The 13,932-nt window shown below is 56.8% G+C and overlaps 1 long non-coding RNA gene across 1 annotated transcript; it reads left to right on the forward strand.

Annotated features, from left to right (window-relative positions):
* Window positions 1–3,707: 3,707 nt before the first annotated feature.
* LOC142922587 (uncharacterized) lies at window positions 3,708–5,727 on the forward strand. Its single transcript, XR_012940181.1, has 2 exons — window positions 3,708–4,899; window positions 5,370–5,727. It is a non-coding gene; the product is annotated as an uncharacterized LOC142922587 (long non-coding RNA).
* The last annotated feature ends 8,205 nt before the right edge of the window (window positions 5,728–13,932 follow it).

Consider the following 13,932-nt stretch of genomic DNA (forward strand, 5'->3'; position numbering starts at 1 on the left):
GAACTCGCATGCTCACCATGAACCCTCACTACGAATTCGCCACAGGGATACACATCCTTACGAAGAAACTACATCTTCACGACGATCCCACATCCTCACCATGGACCCACATCCTCACCAAGAACCCACGACACGGACCCACATCCTCACCAAGAACCCACGACACGGACCCACATCCTCACCAAGAACCCACGACATGGACCCACATCCTCACCAAAAACCCACAACACGGACCCACATCTTCACCAAGAACCCACAACACGGACCCACATCCTCACCAAGAACCCTCAATACGGACCCACATTCTCACCAAGAACCCACAACACGAACCCACATCCTCACCAAAAACCCACAATATGGACCCACACACTCGCCACGAACCCACACAACTCACCTCGTCAAGATTTTTAATCGAATGGCTTCCGCAGAAGATGCTCGAAAGACGAAGATGAAGCAGCTGGAAGATTAAGAAGCAGCCTCCTTCGCACCCGTCTCGAACTCTGAGGAAGCACGTGGTGAAGTGACGTCACCAGTGACGTAACAACGTGAGCGATGTGACCACGCCTCCTGCAACCACGCCCCATTGAGTGATGTAACACGATGCGACCACGCCCACCCCTGAGCTCTTCCTCTGGGCCCTTGACCCCCATCCCACGCTTCGACTTTCGCTTCCGGGTCGGGGCTAGTGGAGGCGGCGGCGGGAAAATCTGAGCCCTAATAATGTATTAAAGCTTTCGTGACTGCATAAAATTACTCATTGTTTTTTTCGGTAAAGTCACGTATGTAGAAATACAATAAAATTATATTAAAACAATCACGACGTTTCGATCACAACGCAAGCAATCTTCATCAGGTGTCAAGAACAAATCATGGAGGTAAATACAACAAAAAGATGAGAGACGAGAATTCAACAAACCTGAAAAAACATTACGTGAAGCACATCCAGTCAGGCCAACAACACAGACACTTCCTGGCAGACCACGAATTTCAGAAGAGTGTTAAATTTCGTGTTCAACCTTTGGATTGCATATACCAGCATAGATAGAATGAAAAATACGAGGTACACGGTCAGTAGAAATACGTATACAAGTCCACCAAGAGGTAAGGAGGGAGGAAAGACGGACAGGGAGGCAGAGAGAGAGGGGGGGGCGGAGGGATGAACAGAAGCTTAAATAGGAAATACGGTTGGAGGGGGGGAGGCGCCAGAGCGAGAGCGGCAGCTCAAACGTCCATCTTACACATACAAAACGGCAGCTCAAAAAAGGACCACCTCTTGTAAATACAAAACGGCAGCTCAAAAAATGACCACCTCTTGTGAATACAAAACGGCAGCTCAAAAAGGGCACATCTTACACTTAATTACAACGGTAACTTCCCCGTAGAAGTGTGATAATAAAGTAATAAAGCTTTTGTGACTTCATAAAATTACTCATTGTTTTTTTGGGTAAAGTCACGTATGTAGAAATACAATAAAATTATATTAAAACAAAAAACAATCACGACGTTTCGATCACAACGCAGCGATCTTCATCAGGTGTCAAGAACAAATCATGGAGGTAAATACAACAAAAAGATGAGAGACGAGAATTCAACAAACCTGAAAAAACATTACGTGAAGCACATCCAGTCAGGCCAACAACACAGACACTTCCTGGGGGACCACGAATTTCGGAAGAGTGTTAAATTTCGTGTTCAACCTTTGGAGTGCACATACCAGCATAGAATGAAAAATACGAGTTACACGGTCAGTAGAAATACATATACAAGTCTACCAAGAGGTAAGGAGGGAGGAAAGACGGACAGGGAGGCAGAGAGAGGGGGGGGGAGCCGGAGGGATGAACAGAAGCTTAAATAGGAAATACGGTTGGAGGGGGGGAGGGGCCAGAGCGAGAGCAACAGCTCAAACACGCACATCTTACACATACAAAACGGCAGCTCACGAAATTTAACACTTCTGAAATGTGTGGTGGGTGGGTGGATGAGCGGATGGGTGGATAAGTTGGTGGTTGGGTGAGTGGGTGAGTGTGGGCGGATGGATGAGTGGGTGAGTTGGTAGATGAGTGGGTGGGTGGATGAACGTATGGGTGGATGAGTGGGTGGGTGGGAGGGTGGATGAGCGGATGGGTGGATGAGTGTGTGGGTGGGTGGTTGGGTGAGTGGGTGAGTGTGGGTGGATGGATGAGTGGTTGAGTTGGTAGATGAGTGGGTGGGTGGATGAGTGGATGGGTGGATGAGTGTGTGGTTGGGTGAGTGGGTGAGTGTGGGTGGGTGGCTGAGTGGGTGGCTGAGTGCTCCCCTCTATCGCCCCCCCCCCTCCTCCCGCCAGGTCACCGTGCCCGCCCCCACAAGCCTCGGCAATGGCGCGCGGCGGTGGAGTGGGACAGCGACCTGGAGAACACCCCACCGCTGAGGACGCGGGGGGAGGGGCCACCCCCTCCGGCCCCGCTACACTTTCATGAGTCGTGCCACTCATGAAAGTGTAGCGACGACATTGACACACTCCTCCCGATGTGGCGCTTTATTGAAGACCCGTTCACTTGACATCGCGAACATTCCCGTGGCCACCGGTCCCTTCAAACCCACAGCTGACTCCCCCTGTCATTACCTCCCGTGGCCACCGGTCCCTTCGCACTCACAGCTGACTCCCCCTGTCATTACCTCCCGTGGCCACCGGTCTCTTCACACCCACAGCTGACTCCCCCTGTCATTTCCTCCCATGGCCACCGGTCCCTTCACACTAACAGCTGACTCCCCCTGTCATTACCTCCCGTGGCCACCGGTCCCTTCACACTCACAGCTGACTCCCCCTGTCATTACCTCCCGTGGCCACCGGTCCCTTCACACTCACAGCTGACTCCCCTGTCATTACCTCCCGTGGCCACCGGTCCCTTCACACTCACAGCTGACTCCCCTTGTCATTACCTCTCATGGCCACCGGTCCCTTCACACTCACAGCTGACTCCCCCTGTCATTACCTCCCGTGGCCACCGGTCCCTTCACTCACAGCTGACTCCCCCTGTCATTACCTCCCGTGGCCACCGGTCCCTTCACTCACAGCTGACTCCCCCTGTCATTACCTCCCGTGGCCACCGGTCCCTTCACACTCACAGCTGACTCCCCCTGTCATTACCTCCCGTGGCCACCGGTCCCTTCACTCACAGCTGACTCCCCCTGTCATTACCTCCCGTGGCCACTGGTCCACTCACACAGCTGACTCCCCCTGTCATTACCTCCCGTGGCCACTGGTCCACTCACACTCACAGCTGACTCCCCCTGTCATTTCCTCCTGTGGCCACCGGTCCCTTCACACTCACAGCTGACTCCCCCTGTCATTTCCTCCCGTGGCCACCAGTCCCTTCAAACTCACAGCTGACTCCCCCTGTCATTACCTCCCGTGGCCACCGGTCCCTTCACACTCACAGCTGACTCCCCCTGTCATTACCTCCCGTGGCCACCAGTCCCTTCACACTCACAGCTGACTCCCCCTGTCATTACCTCCCGTGGCCACCGGTCCCTTCACACTCACAGCTGACTCCCCCTGTCATTACCTCCCGTGGCCAGCGGTCCCTTCACTCACAGCTGACTCCCCCTGTCATTACCTCCGTGGCCACCGGTCCCTTCACACTCACAGCTGACTCCCCCTGTCATTATATCCCGTGGCCACCGGTCCCTTCACACTCACAGCTGACTCCCCCTGTCATTACCTCCCGTGGCCACCGGTCCCTTCACACTCACAGCTGACTCCCCCTGTCATTACCTCCCGTGGCCACCAGTCCCTTCACACTCACAGCTGACTCCCCCTGTCATTACCTCCCGTGGCCACCGGTCCCTTCACTCACAGTTGACTCCCCCTGTCATTACCTCCCGTGGCCACCGGTCCCTTCACACTCGCAGCTGACTCCCCCTGTCATTACCTCCCGTGGCCACCGGTCCCTTCACACCCACAGCTGACTCCCCCTGTCATTACCTCCCGTGGCCACCGGTCCCTTCACACTCACAGCTGACTCCCCCTGTCATTACCTCCCATGGCCACCGGTCCCTTCACACTCACAGCTGACTCCCCCTGTCATTACCGCCTGTGGCCACCGGTCCCTTCACACTCACAGCTGACTCCCCCTGTCATTACCTCCCGTGGCCACCGGTCCCTTCGCACTCACAGCTGACTCCCCCTGTCATTACCTCCCGTGGCCACCGGTCCCTTCACACTCACAGCTGACTCCCCCTGTCATTACCTCCCGTGGCCACCGGTCCCTTCACTCACAGCTGACTCCCCTGTCATTACAAAAGTGTAGAGGTGTTAACTGCGCGCTGTTGCGTAACCTGCGTTGCCACCAGGGCGGTGCAGCATTACCCCTGGGTACAACGGTTGGGGTCAGTCGAGGTGAAACGGATCGTGGCCAGGGTTTTGGGGCGAACCAATCAGACAGTTCCACGTGGGAATGTGTGATTGGTTCTGCCTGGCCACGAAGGGGTATAAGACGGGTGACCCAACGGACCTCGTGAGTTCTCTCCCTGCACGAAGACAGAAGACTGGGCTGAAGCCTAGCTAGGACCCTTGACCAGCCTCCCAGCCCTTCTAAGGGCTAAGGCTCGGCATACCCAGTGGTCAGGACCCACCGGGCCAGCGGTGGGTCAGATAGCCTCCCCTAGGTCCTAGCCGGAGGACTAGGATAGCGGTAGACGTGTGAGTCCCGCCAAGTCCGGAGGTTGTACCTCCTTAGGTATCAAGGAGGTTAGCGGTAGACGTGTGAGTCCCGCCAGGTCCGGAGGCTGTACCTCCCTAGGGTATCGGGTGAGGGGACCGAATATCCCTCTGTGTGTTAAGCGTTGTATAAGGAAATAATACAATAAACAGTGTGCCTCCTAAAGAAGTCTGCTCGTCCTTACAACACTACAAAAGTATGGAAAAAGGTGCTTCATACCCTTTCTGGCAATAAAACAGCAGGTGTTCAAACGGCAAATATAAACCGTTTCACTACAAGGAATCAAGTTACTGTCATTAATAAAAATACGGAGCGTGTTTTTGCTTCCATGTCCACCACAAGCGTCGTGCGTGTGGTTAGTCACGATTCCCCTGCAAAGGGCCTTAGTGCGGAGTCCCGTTGTTTTATTGCCAGGAAGGGGTCAAAAACCTCTCATTTCCTCATACAGCGGTTGGGTTCACAAAGCCCCCGGGTCACGCTGTGTGGTTCCCAATGCCCGGGTTCGTAACGGCCGGGTTCATAGTGGTCGGGTTAATCACGGCCGAGGTTCGTAATGGCCGGGCTCACGGTGGCCGTGTCACGCTGTGTGGTTCATAGCGGCCTCCTACACCGCCACCTCTTCTGCCTCCACCACCACCACCTTCACCTCTTCTCTGTCGCCCACAGCACAACCTCGTTACACGTAGGAGGAGCAGGAAGACCGCAGCAGCGACGACTCAACGGATTCATCGATGCCTCCGCCGCCGCCGCCACCACCTCCTCGAAGCAAGAACCCCGCTCAGCCAAGATCTGGGTGACGAGGCGGTGGAGGAGGAGGCGGCAAGACGTCGGTCAGCGCCAGGATCGAGCGCAAGTGAAGGAATCCACGGTGGGGGTGGCAGCGTGCCACTGATCTCGTAGTGCCTGGGTTCGAGCCCTGTGTCTGAGTCTCTCTCTCTCCGAGTCTCTCTCAGAGGGGGTGTCGCTTGTTGATCTGTAGCCAAAACGTTTTGTGTTCAAATAAAATCGTCTTTAAACGTATAAACTCATGTTTTTATTTTCTTCTTCAAGCCACCGACAATCAACAACGGTAAGCCAAGGGACTGCACAAACAAGACAAAGATCCCCCGTGTAGCCTCTAGCAGGCTATAGGGCCAAGTGCCGTTAGTAGTAGCAAGTAGCAGCACCTACACACAGACAATGATCCCCCGTGTAGCCTCTAGCAGGCTGTAGGGGCAAGTGCTGTTAGTAGCAAGTAGCAGCACCTACACACAGAAAAAGATCCCCCATGTAGCCTCTAGCAGGCTGAAGGGACAAGTGCTGTTAGTAGTGAGTAGCAGCACCTACATACAGACAAAGATCCCCCATGTAGCCTCTAGCAGGCTGTAGGGACAAGTGGTGTTAGTAATAGCGAGTAGCAGCAACTACACGCAGACAAAGATCCCCCGTGTAGCCTCTAGCAGGCTGTAGAGGCAAGAGCTATTTGCGAGTAGCAGCACCTATACACGGACAAAGATCCCCCGTGTAGCCTCTAGCAGGCTGTAGGGACAAGTGCTGTTAGTAGTGAGTAGCAGCACCTATACACAGACAAAGATCCCCGGTGTAGCCTCTACACACACAGTGTGCTAACCACTGCACCACCGCTCCCCACACACACACAGTGCGCTAACCACTGCACCACCGCTCCCCACACACAGTGCGCTAACCACTGCACCACCACTGCCCACACACTCACCAGACAGAGACCCACAGACTCAGCACACAGACCCACAGACTTACCACACACAGATCCACAGATTCACCACACAGAGACCCACAGACTCACCAGAGACCCACAGACTCACCACACAGAGACCCACAGACTCACCACACAGAGACCCACAGACTCACCACAGAGAGACCCACAGATTCACCACACAGAGACCCACAGACTCACCAGACAGAGACCCACAGACTCACCACACAGAGACCCACAGACTCACCACACAGAGACCCACAGACTCACCACACAGAGACGCACAGACTCACCACACAGAGACCCACAGACTCACCACACAGACCCACAGACTCACCACACAGAGACCCACAGATTCTAGATTTAAAGCTTTCGTGACTGCAAGGATCCATACTCTTTGGTTCTATTGGGTAAAGTCACATAGGTAAAATATAAAAAAACAAAAATAACGATTCGGCCACAACACAAGCGGCCTTCATCAGGTGAAGGGACGAGACTGTTTGGAGGACAGCGCTGGAGAGATAAAAAGCCACGCTCAGATCACGACCTTTAAGCTGTGTGAGAAGAAACAAAGCGCCTTGACAAAGGAATTATCATGTAATTTTGCATTGAAATGGCTGAGTGATTAGCTTGTGACTGGTCACAGAAATGGCTATGTTAAAGTTAAAGCATACACATCCGCAAAGGCACCCCTTGACAAAGGAATTAGCATAGAATTTAGCATTGAAATAGCTAAGTTAAAGTATACACATCCGCAGAGGCACCCCTTGACAAAAGAATTAGCATAGAATTTAGCATTGAAATAGCTGAGTGATTAGCTTGTAACTGGTCACAGAAATAGCTATGTTAAAGTCAGAGCATATACATTCACCGAGGCACCTAGTACAAATCACACAGGAGAATTTAGCGAAACACAACCACGCTCAGACCGCGGACCTTTAAGCTGTGTGCGAGCAAACAAGGTGTCCTGACAAAGAAATTAGCATAAACATTAGCATTTGATTGGCCGATTATAGAAAAGAGGTGGTGTACGTGCCGGTGGACTTGCCGTTTGGCGCGGGGGGGGGGGGGGGTAGATTACATATTGATGGTGTGAAAAGGGAATTTATAAGAGCTGCGAAAGTTTGGGGTACTACTACTTGAAAAATATACTGTACCATTGAAATTAGTTTAATGTTTTGTTCGATTTAGATCTTTCCAATGGTTGCTTAATTCTCCTGTTTGATTTGTACTAGGTGCCTCGGTGAATGTATATGCTCTGACTTTAACATAGCTATTTCTGCGACCAGTTACAAGCTAATCACTCAGCTATTGCAATGCTAAATTCTATGCTAATTCCTTTGTCAAGGGGTGCCTTTGCGGATGTGTATGCTTTAACTTTAACATAGCCATTTCTGTGACCAGTCACAAGCTAATCACTCAGCCATTTTAATGCTAAATTATATGCTAATTCCTTTGTCAAGGCGCTTTGTTTCTTCTCACACAGCTTAAAGGTCGTGATCTGAGCGTGGCTTTTTTCACTCCAGTGCTGTCCTCCAGACAGTCTCGTCCCTTCACCTGATGAAGGCCGCTTGTGTTATGGCCGAAACGTCGTGATTTTTGTTATTTTATTTTTTTACCTACTTGACTTTACCCAATAGAACCAAAGAGTACCCACAGACTCACCACACAGAGACCCACAGACTCACCACACAGAGACGCACAGACTCACCACACAGAGACCCACAGACTCACCACACAGAGACCCACAGACTCAGCACACAGAGACCCACAGACTCACCACACAGACACCCAGACTCACCACACAGAGACCCACAGACTCATCACACAGAGACCCACAGACTCACCACACAGAGACCCACAGACTCACCACACAGAGACCCACAGACGCACCACACAGAGACCCACAGACGCACCACACAGAGACCCACAGACTCACCACACAGAGACCCACAGACTCACCACACAGAGACCCACAGTCTCACCACACAGAGACCCACAAACTCACCACACAGAGACCCATAGACTCACTACACAGAGACCCATAGACTCATCACACAGAGACCCACAGACTCACCACACAGAGACCCACAGATTCACCACACAGAGACCCACAGACTCACCAAACAGAGACCCACAGACTCACCACACAGAGACCCACAGACTCACCACACAGAGACCCATAGACTCATCACACAGAGACCTACAGACTCACCACACAGAGACCCACAGATTCATCACACAGAGACCCACAGACTCACCACAAAGAGATCCATAGACCCACAGACTCACCACACGGAGACCCACTGATTCACCACAGAAACCCACAGACTCACCACACAGAGACCCACAGACTCACCACACAGAGACCCACAGACTCATCACACAGAGACAAATAGACTCATCACACAGAGACCCATAGACTCACCACACAGAGACCCACAGACTCATCACACAGAGACACATAGACTCATCACAAAGAGACCCATAGACTCACCACACAGAGACCCACTGACTCACCACTGAGACCCACCACACAGGGACCCATAGACTCACCACACAGAGACCCACAGACTCACCACACAGAGACCCACAGTCTCACCACACAGAGACCTACACTCACCACACAGAGACCCACAGACTCACCCCACAGAGACCCACAGTCTCACCACACAGAGACCCACAGACTCACCACACAGACACCCACAGACTCACCACAAAGAGATCCATAGACTCACCACACAGAGACTCACAGACTCACCACACGGAGACCCACTGACTCACCACAGAAACTCACAGACTCACCACACAGAGACCCACAGACTCACCACACAGAGACCCACAGACTCACCACACAGAGACCCATAGACTCATCACACAGAGACCCACAGAGTCACCACACAGAGACCCAAGGACTCACCACACAGAGTCCCACAGACTCACCACACAGAGACCGACAGACTCACCACACAGAGACCCACAGACTCACCCCACAGAGACCCAGTCTCACCCCACAGAGACCCAGTCTCACCACACAGAGACCTACAGACTCACCACACAGAGACCCACAGACTCACCACACAGACACCCACAGACTCACAACAAAGAGATCCATAGACTCACCACACAGAGACCCACAGACTCACCACACAGAGACGCACAGACTCATCACACAGAGACACATAGACCGTATCGCTTTTTTAATATACACACTTTCATTTGGCCTTTTTATTTTTATTTTATTTTCCCTTAGTCCCTTTTATTTTTTATTTTTACTCACGGTGAAACTCGAGCGAAAATCCGCCTCGATCGACCCAGGAGTTGCACACAAGTTAGCAGCAGCAGCAACAGCAACGACGCGCGCGCAGGTGAGCTGTGGCCGCCTATCATCATGGCACAGCACACCAGGTTGGAGAGCCTCACGAGGCGGAATGGGGTCGTCGTTTTTCCGCCGACGGAGGTCGCCGTCGACGCCGTCGCCGCCGCGGTGGCGACGGGCGTGGGCCACGCCAACGTCCTCGCCGCCCAGCGCCAAAACCGCGGCGTCACCATCTACGTGGCGGAGGAGGCGATGGTGGCGAGCCTCGTGGAGACGGGGCTCACTGTCGGGGACCTGTTCCTGCCGTGCACGCCGCTCTCCACGCCCGCCGTCCGCGTGGTGCTCTCGGGAGCGCCGCCGTTCCTGAGCAGCGAAGTCCTGCGCAAGGATCTGCAGCGCTTCGGGACGGCGGTGTCTAGGATCGCCATGCTCCCTCTACGGACGAGGGACCCCAGGTTGGCGCATGTGATGTCGCTCCAGCGCCAAACGTTCATGGTCTTAACGGGAGGCAACACAGAACTGGACGTTACCCTTAAATACACAATCGATGGGTGCGTCTATACTGTGAACGCCTCGACAGCTGCACTTCGGTGCTTCGGGTGTGGGGCTACCGGCCACACCCGGAGGCACTGCACGGACAAGAAAAACGAGGACGCTGCCGCCGCGCCACCCGCGGCCGCGGGCGCAGAGCAGGCACCACGACAGTAGTAGCAGCAACAACAGCTGCAGCAGCGGCAGCAGCAGCAGCCGCAGCTGCAGCAGCGGCAGCAGCGGCAGCAGCAGCAGCGGCAGCAGCAGCAGCTGCAGGAGCGGCAGGAGCAGCAGCAGCCGCAGCAGCAGCAGCAGCAGCAGCCGCAGCAGCAGCCGCAGCAGCAGCAGGAGCAGCAGCAGCAGCAGCAGCAGCCGCAGCAGCAGCCGCAGCAGCAGCCGCAGCAGCAGCAGGAGCAGCACGCGCCCGACCAAGCCGACTCCGGAGGCGAACCCATGGAGGCGGCACCGGAGGGGGAAGGGGACGGCTACACCCTGGTCGTGTCGCGGAAGCGCAGAGCCAGAGCCGGCCCCGCGGCGGCGACGCGCGAGGGCGAACGGCCCAAACGGGCGGCGCTCGCCGGCGTTAAAGGCAGGGGCGAGCCGCGTGACCGCCGGGAGGCGGGGGGAGCGGGCGAGCCCGAGCCGGGGAGCGGGGCGACCGCTGAGGACCGCGACGCGCGCGAGGACGCGGACGGCAAGGAGCGAATGGGGACCGACGGTGACGGCGACGGAGACGAAGTTGCCGACGGCAGCGAGCGGGTTCGCGGGGAGGTCGAGGGGGCGACGGAGTACACCCCTGCCGCGATACGCCGCTTCCTACAGGCCAAGTTTGGGAAACGGGGGTTTAAAGTTGAGGACACCTTCCCGGACGTGAAGCAATTCATGAAGGTGGCGCAGGGCGTCTGCCAGGCGCCGCGGGTGTGCGGTCACACCTCTAGGGAGGTCTTCCGCCTGAGGGTGATGCTACGGCAGCTGAAAAAGCAGTACCCCCCCCTCCCCCCTATCCCGGAGTGAACACCGGATGCCTGCCACGACAACCACCGCCAAGGCAACGGGTATCTGTGTCGCGACCTTAAATTGTAACAGCGCCCGCAGCGATGCACGGTGGCGACGCGTGTGTCAGTTCCTGCAAGACACGAAAGTGGACGTGGCTCTGCTGCAGGAGACCCATCTCGACCCCGCGCTGCTGGCCCAACGGCAGCACCGTTTGGGAGGCCGGACGTTTTTTAGTCACGGGGAGGCGGGCAGGGCGGGGGTCGCGATAGTCTGCAGCCCGAAGTTGAACCCGGACAGCGTGACCTTTACGGAAGCGGTGAGAGGACACCTGGTCACGGCGGACATCGCGCTCGCCGGCACCAGGCTGAGGCTCGTCAATGCGTACGCGCCAAGCGCGAGCCGTGACAGGGAGTCGTTCTTCGCAGGCGCACTGCGGGACGCACTGGGGGAGGCCGCCGTGGACGGGGTGATCACCGTCGTGGGCGGGGATTTTAACTGCACCCTAAACCCGGCCCTCGACCGTAACGGCGTTGAACCCCACCCGGAGGCCGCGAGGGCACTGGCCGAAATTGTGAACAGACAGCGGTTAATTGACGCGTGGCGCCTCCAACATCCCGCGCAGCGCCAATACACGTGGTGCAGGTGCGGCGCTCAGGGGCGGATCAGCCTCGCGAGGCTCGACCGACTCTACATCAGCCCGGACGGGGCCAACCTGCTCGGCGAGAGTCGGGTGGTCCCGACGGGTTTCTCTGACCACCACATGGTCACCGCACGGCTGCACCCCCCCCTGGTCGAGCGGCGCAGCCCGTACTGGCGACTCGACCTGCGTCTACTGGAGAACGCTGACTTCCAGGCGGCCTTCAGGGCCCTCTGGAGGGAGTGGGAAACGCGCAGGGGGGCCTTTGAGTCCCCCCTACAATGGTGGGATAATGGGAAGGCCCAGGTGGCGACACTGTGCCGGCGTTTCGCGAGCCAGCACGCGGCGGTCGGGCGGGAGGAGGAGGACCGACTGCGGAACGAGCTGCTGGCGCTGGAGGCGGAGCTGGGCTGGCCCCAGGCCAGGGCAACCCACCACGCACTCCTGGAGCAGCAGCGGCTGCTCAGGGCAGTATCGGACCAGGCGGCCTATGAGGCTTTCGTAAAGCAGAGAATGCAGCATCTCGTCCAGATGGACGCGCCGACAAGACTCTTCTTCAGGCAAGGGGGACGGCCGAGTACCAGGAACGTCATCTCCAGGTTACAGGCCCCCGGCGGAGAGACTCACACCAGCGACGCGGGCATCGCAGGGGTAGTAGTCCAGGGCTTCTTTGGGGCGCTGACCACCGCGGAGGGCGTCCAAGGGGAAGCCCTGAACGAACTGCTGGAGGGCGTCCCCACACTGACCCCCCCCCCCGCGAGGGAGCAGCTGGAGGGAGCGCTCACCCTCCGGGAGCTGGAGGTGGCAGTGAGGGGCCTCGCCGCGGGGAAGGCGCCGGGGATCGACGGCCTGCCGGCCGAGTTCTTTAAGGTCTTCTGGAGCGAACTCGGGCCCTCCCTGAGCGAGGTCCTGAACGCGAGCCTAGCGGCGGGAGAGATGCCGCACAGCAGCAGGAGGGCAGTGGTGACGCTGCTGCCCAAGAAGGGGGACCTCGGCTGCATCGCCAACTGGCGGCCGGTGTCCGTCCTCTGCACGGACTACAAAATAGTGGCCAGGGCGCTGGTCAACCGGCTGAAGAGCACGGCCGGGAATGTGGTACAATCTGACCAGACATACTGCGTTTCGGGACGCTCCATCCACGACAACATAGCCGTGGTACGGGACGTGGTGGAATTGGCGACGGCACACGGGATAGAAACGGGCCTCCTCTTCCTGGATCAGGAAAAGGCATTTGATCGGATGGACCACGGGTACCTGTACGCAGTGCTCAAAGCCTTTGGGTTTGGCGAACAGTTCGTGGCATACATAAGGCTCCTGTACACGAACGCGTCGAGCCTGATGAAGGTGAACAATAAACTCAGAGCCCCTCTGGCGGTCACGAGGGGGATCAGGCAAGGGTGCCCACTCTCGGGACTGCTGTACGCGCTCTGTATCGAGCCGCTCCTGTGCAGGCTGAGGCGCACCCTGTCTGGCCTCCAGATCCCGGGGCCGGGAACCGCCGAGGTCCGGCTCTCGGCGTACGCGGACGACCTCTGTGTTGTCATTAACGATGCGCGCGACGTGGAGGCGGTCCGCGGGGCGGTCCGCCTCTATGAAGGCGCCTCCTCTGCGAGGCTGAACTGGGCCAAGTGCGAGGCGCTGGCCCTGGGGCCGAGGGGTGCGGTGCGCGCCCTGGCGCTCCCGGGAGGTGTGGAGTGGGGAACGGGGGGCGTCAAGTACCTCGGGGTGCACCTGGGCGACCCCGCCACCGAGGCGAAGAATTGGGCCGAGGTAGCAGACAAAATCGCGGAGAAACTGAAAACGTGGGCCAGGCTCTCTCCACAGATGTCGTATAGGGGTAGAGTCCTCGTGGTAAACAACCTGGCGGCGGCTCTGTTATGGCACAGAGCAAAAGTGCTCCACCCGCCGGAGTGGCTGATGGTTCGAGCGCAGAGCGCCTTCACCTCCTTCGTTTGGCACGGGCGGCACTGGCAGAGACCGGGCGTCCTCTGTCTGCCGGTGGAGGAGGGTGGCCAGGGCCTTGTCAGTGTCG

This window comes from Petromyzon marinus, unplaced genomic scaffold (assembly GCF_048934315.1).
Source record: "Petromyzon marinus isolate PM22_M1 ecotype Great Lakes invasive population unplaced genomic scaffold, UKy_Petmar_22M1.pri1.0 PM_Scaffold_11, whole genome shotgun sequence".
In the NCBI taxonomy this organism is placed as follows: Eukaryota; Metazoa; Chordata; class Hyperoartia; order Petromyzontiformes; family Petromyzontidae; genus Petromyzon; species Petromyzon marinus.